Raw genomic sequence first — 6,480 nt, 5'->3', positions numbered from 1 at the left:
CCCCTACTCGGTCATCTCCTCAAAAGAACTTTTGATTTTTTTTTTTAAGATTTTATTTATTTATTTGAGAAAGAGAAAGCAAGCACTAGTGAGAGAAGGAACAGAGGAGATGGAGAGGGAGAAGCAGACTCCCCACTGAGCAGAGAGCCTGATGTGGGGCTTGATTCCAGGACCCTGGGATCATGACCTGTGCCAAACGCAGACACTTAACTGACTGAGCCACCCAGATACCCCTCAAAAGAACTTTTTAAATAAAAGAAGATAAATATTGCCGCCATGTTCAGTTACATGGGATGCTTTGGAACTAAAAATCAAGAATTTTATACCTAAAAATCAAGAATTTTATACCTAAAAATCAAGAATTTTCTTGTCTTTCAATTATATACTTTTGTATATACTGTAAATTGAAATCGGGGTGGGAGATTTTTCACCAATTTCCATGTCATCCTTGTGCAGATGCCATGCTAATCTTCCTTGTATTTTTCCAATTTTAGTATATGTGCTGCCAAAGTGAGCACTGGGTAGGAGGTTTTCAAAATAAAATTATTTAATATTGAAGGAAAGTGAGCAAGAATGTTTATTTGAATAAAGTTCCTTGACAACGCAAGTATTTCAAAATTATCAATATATTTAAACCCTCAAATATACCATCAAACCATCATATTAGATACCTTACTTAATTTCTGGCAATTCTTGCCATTTTTCAAGGGTTTTCTTTTAGTGAATACTTGACCTTGAAGAAAACATTCTATCTTGTGAGTTCCTGGACTAGTTAACTTTTAGGTATGGCTACAATTTGTTTTCCATTTATTAGTCATCACTGGGATAGTAAAACTAGTTATTATATAAACAGCGAAGAGAGATCTTTAACTTAGATTTCCTTCAGGAAACAGGGACAGTGAAAGATCACCAGCTTGTAAATAAGCTTAGTCTTAAAGGAAGAATTAGAGAAACATCAGTGAAAGTGTTGATGAAAACATTCCAGAAAGAACAATTAGAAAATGTGCAAAGTCATAAAGACATAGAAACACATAAATTTTTAAAAGATAATTTTTAAAAGTGATAGGAGTGATGTGTCTTCCTGAATTGAGTGAGTTTATGATGATGTAGCAAGCGTATGAGGCAAGAGAGCAAATCTGGGGCCAAATTATTGATGGCTTTAGGGAGCTTGAATGTTTATAAACACAGAAGTGACAAATCAAGTTTTATATTTTACAAACATCTTAGGGTGGGATGTAATGACAAGATCATCTAGGAAGATGGTGCAAAAATACAGGTGGAAAAAAAATTGAATTAAAAGAGGCCACATCAGCGTAAGAAAGAGAGAGTGGATTTGGAAGATAATAAAGAGATAACAGATACTAATATCTAATCTATGTGTCTGGCAAATAAAACAAAATTTACCTCAAACTATACTGTCCAAAAACATGTCCTCTAGCCACATGTGTCTATACATATTTAAATTTATACCAGTTAATATTAAGAAAATTTAAAAGTTCAATTCCTGAATAGCATTAGCCACATTCCAAGTGTTCATTAGTCATATATGGCTAGCAGCTACCGTTTTAGAAAGTGTTGATATTAGACATTTCCAGGGTAAAGCGAATCCCAGATACTTAACATGGGCTACCCGTGATTAAGAGTAAGTACTCAGTATTTGCAGTCACTCTTGAGTGGGAGGTGGGATGTAACATTGCAATTGTACTTTCAGGTACTGCACTTTCAGGCAGGACCGGCATATCTTGCAGACCCAGATCTGACCCAGGCTCCAGTGTTTTCTTTCCAATCAACTGGTTGTGTGAGGCAATAGGTGTGGATTGATGGAAAGGAGGCAATGTAGAAGAAATCAGTTTCAAAAAAAGACAAGACATTTGCTTATGCAACTTGCTTGTATATCTGGCCTTATCCAACCCATTTTTTAATGTATTATTTCTACTTGATGATAATTGCTGCACACGTCCACCTTTAGAATAAATGGGTCAGACATGGAAAACAGGCTGCCTGGTTATCTCATGTCTCAGGTAAGACCAGCCTCTCTTTCAGTGAAGGTGTTGGTGACCTGGATTTAGTCTAGAAATGGCGTATGAGGCCATGACTTTTCGTCTTACTGATTCAAGTCAGATTTTTGGCGACAGATCTAGAAGGCTTTTTTCTCTCTTTTATATGTCATGCAATATTCTAGTATGCTCTCCATCTATCTGACTTCCTAGGAGGTCAAGATCAGTGAGGTGCTACCAGAAATCCCTGTAGGCCAAGTATGTCCTTGCTGTTCATAGTAAATTGTTGGAAGATATTCTCTGTGAATATTTTCATGCTTGTACATATTCCAGGCTTTCCAAGTAAAGAAGGTGTTTGCATAATAAAGGCTTTGGAAGCTAGAGATAATGAATGTATCACTCCAAAGAGATTTACAGGATTGTCTCCCTGGAGTCATTTCTCTACTTTCTTGTTGAGATCTGACTCTATTCCTGGGTCAATTAGTGAGAAGAATTAGTGGCCCCCTTGCAAGTTCTTGCTCTCCAGGAGATTATGAGACTTTTTAAGCAAAGGTTCATTTCTTCAGTCGCAGGTGGTCAGGCTACTTAAATGGCACAGGGAGGTTTAGAGTTATTACAGGTTCAAGTTTCTTCTAAGTCCAACCTGTTCATAGGGTTAAGCTCCAATTTAATAAAGCAGGAAATGAGATGAGAGACAGTAAATTGGTAACTGCTATAAAAGTAGGATTAATTTTTTGAAAAAGGAGAAACTGCCAACAATTACCGCAGATGTAAAGGTTCAAATAAGATTCTGCCAGGAGGATACACAGAAAATTATAAAGTACTCATGAAAGAAATTGAGGAAGACACAAAGAAATGGAAAAATGTTCCATGCTCCTGGATTGGAAGAATAAATATTGTGAAAATGTCCATGCTACCTAAAGCAATCTACACATTTAATGCAATCCCTATCAAAATACCATCCATTTTTTTCAAAGAAATGGAACAAATAATCCTCAAATTTATATGGAACCAGAAAAGACCTCGAAGAGCCAAAGGAATATTGAAGAACAAAGCCAAAGTTGGTGGCATCACAATTCCGGACTTCAAGCTCTATTACAAAGCTGTCATCATCAAGACAGCATGGTACTGGCACAAAAACAGACACATAGATCAGTGGAACAGAATAGAGAGCCCAGAAATAGACCCTCAACTCTATGGTCAACTAATCTTCGACAAAGCAGGAAAGAATGTCCAATGGAAAAAAGACAGCCTCTTCAATAAATGGTGCTGGGAAAATTGGACAGCCACATGCAGAAAAATGAAATTGGACCACTTCCTTACACCACACACGAAAATAGACTCCAAATGGACGAAGGACCTCAATGTGAGAAAGGAATCCATCAAAATGCTTGAGGAGAATGCAGGCAGCAACCTCTTCGACCTCAGCCGTAGCAACATCTTCCTAGGAACAACGGCAAAGGCAAGGGAAGCAAGGGCAAAAATGAACTATTGGGATTTCATCAAGATCAAAAGCTTTTGCACAGCAAAGGAAATAGTTAACAAAACCAAAAGACAACTGACAGAATGGGAGAAGATATTTGCAAACGACATATCAGATAAAGGGCTAGTATCCAAAATCTATAAGGAACTTAGCAAATTCAACACCCAAAGAACAAACAATCCAATCAAGAAATGGGCAGAGGACATCAACAGACATTTCTGCAAAGAAGACATCCAGATGGCCAACAGACACATGAAAAAGTGCTCCACGTCACTCGGCATCAGGGAAATACAAACCAAAACCACAATGAGATATCACCTCACACCAGTCAGAATGGCTAAAATTAACAAGTCAGGAAATGACAGATGCTAGCGAGGATGCGGAGAAAGGGGAACCCTCCTCCACTGTTGGTGGGAATGCAAGCTGGTGCAACCACTCTGGAAAACATCATGGAGGTTCCTCAAAATGTTGAAATAGAACTACCCTATGACCCAGCAATTGCACTACTGGGTATTTACCCTAAAGATACAAACATAGTGATCCGAAGGGGCACGTGTACCCGAATGTTTATAGCAGCAATGTCTACAATAGCCAAGCTATGGAAAGAACCTAGATGTCCATCAAAGGATGAATGGATAAAGACGATGTGGTATACATACACAATGGAATATTATGCAGCCATCAAATGAAATCTTGCCATTTGCGACGACGTGGATGGAACTAGAGCGTATCATGCTTAGTGAAATAAGTCAATCGGAGAAAGACAACTATCATATGATCTCCCTGATATGAGGATGTGGAGATGCAACATGGGGGGTTAGGGGGATAGGAGAAGAATAAATGGAACAAGATGGGATTGGGAGGGAGACAAACCATAAATGACTCTTAATCTCACAAAACAAACTGGGGGTTGCTGGGGGGAAGTGGGATTGGGAGAGGGGGAGAGGGCTATGGACATTGGGGAGGGTATGTGCTATCGTGAGTGCTGTGAAGTGTGTAAACCTGGCGATTCACAGACCTGTACCCCTGGAGATAAAAATACATTATATGTTTATTAAAAAAAAAAAAAATTTGGAAGGGGAGGCGGAAAAAAAAAAAAAAAAAAAAAGATTCTGCCAGGAGGGGCGCCTGGGTGGCTCAGTGGGTTAAGGCCTCTGCCTTCAGCTCAGGTCATGATCCCAGGGTCCTGGGATCGAGCCCTGCATTGGGCTCTCTGCTCTGCAGAGAGCTCTCTCTCTGCCTGCCTCTCTACCTACTTGGGATCTCTGTCTGTTAAATAAATATGTAAAATCTTAAAAAAAAAAAAAAAAAAAAAAAAAGATTGTGCCAGGAAAGTATGTTGGTTATTTGGCTCAGAAATAGCCAATGGTTTACTTTACCCCTCACTGCTGGTAAAATACAATTTATCAATACATTCTCTATCCTTGCACCCTACTGAGATACAAACACAATCTTTCTCAACAAAACATTATAGACACAATGGTCACTCCATGCCTAAAATAAAAATTCCATTTTGAGATAATTTAATATAATAAAATATATTTTAATAGAGATTGATGGCATTTGCTTGCATTTAATGATAGCTCTCATTAAAATTAATGCCTATGATAAGGTGTAAAGATAGATAGTACATCTAATACTATTTACTTTTTGTGGAAATTGAGGAACACAAAAAATTAATGACCCCAAACCACTGAATGATTTAAGAACTAAATTTTCATTTGCTGTTTCATTGTTGACTAACATATATTACTTCTTTTATGACAACAGCTATTTTCATGAATTATTTTCCTTTTTCTCATGCAGGGCAGTGGACACTAATCATCACACTACTGTGTTACATATTATATGATGGTAATCTCCATCTCAAAGTCCAAGGGAAAATAGATATATATTCCACAGTGTAAGGTAAAGTGGATGTATGTTTTCTAGGTAATGGGGCTTGACAAAATGAGGAAAAAATGAGATAAATAATGAGTCTTCTAAGTCAATTGAAAATAAAAGGTGAAAACTTTCCAATTCAACCTTTTATTGCATCTTTATTCCATTTTATTCACACTTTATTACATCAAATGTTCCACTACTTCTCAGCCATTATACTTACCAAAAATTATCCATATTAACCTAAGAATCCCTGGCATATGCACTGCTTCAGTGCTTACCTAGTAGGATAAAAATTTCCCCCAAGTTTTGTATGTAAGCTGTTCTTTGGTCTTCCCATTCATGCATGTACCCACTTGTTACACTGAGAGATCTTTACCCGTTCCCTGCTGTGGGTACTACTTTCCTACCTTGAGGTTATAATGCAAAGTAACCTAGCTGTTTTGTATCCACCCATGTTTCTTTTGTGTCTGTCACTATGTAAATATCCTACAAACATTGGAGTCTCACAACAAATCAAAATATGATGAAAACAAATATTTTTTATTATGCAGTTGACAGACTACTTATAACCAATCTAACTAGTACAGTCCTGAGAATGACTGGTGAAAAGGAAAAAAGAAGAGAAAAAGAGTGGTTTTCTTAGACTTAGAGCTTTTGTTGTTAGCAAAACAGTACATGGTCACATGCTTATCCCAATGGCTATTTCTTTTGAGAGCTACATGTGGATAAATGAGGGAAAAACTGTTGTGAGGATTTTTTAACACCCATACAAATACAGTTGTCTTTCTACCTATCTTCTGGGATTCATGGATGAGGGAAACAAGAGCCAGACTATACAAAGTTACAAAGTTTCTTCACCTCAAATTTTGATTTATTATCTGGGAGCCAATAACATTCTTAATCCAAAATAAGCTAGAATGCAATTTTCTTATTAATCTGACCATTGGACAGCAATTTTCTAATTTCAGTTAAACTTAAATATAAGAAAAATAACAATGATAATAACAATAATAGTATTAATTACAAACAGGTAATAAACTAAGCTCAATGCCACGTGTTCTCCATAAATTATTTCATTGATACTCATTACCAAGTTACTTATCAAGAAAGTGAGAA

The 6,480-nt window shown here is 37.0% G+C and overlaps 1 non-coding gene across 1 annotated transcript; it reads right to left on the bottom strand.

Annotated features, from left to right (window-relative positions):
* Window positions 1-411: 411 nt before the first annotated feature.
* LOC123925361 lies at window positions 412-518 on the bottom strand. The gene has a single exon (XR_006814967.1). It is a non-coding gene; the product is annotated as a U6 spliceosomal RNA (small nuclear RNA).
* Window positions 519-6,480: the final 5,962 nt, after the last annotated feature.

The sequence above is a fragment of the Meles meles genome, chromosome 14 (genome assembly GCF_922984935.1).
Source record: "Meles meles chromosome 14, mMelMel3.1 paternal haplotype, whole genome shotgun sequence".
NCBI classification, from domain to species: Eukaryota; Metazoa; Chordata; class Mammalia; order Carnivora; family Mustelidae; genus Meles; species Meles meles.
The sequence above is the reverse complement of the archived record's forward strand: the minus strand, read 5'-3'. Positions and strand labels throughout refer to the sequence as shown.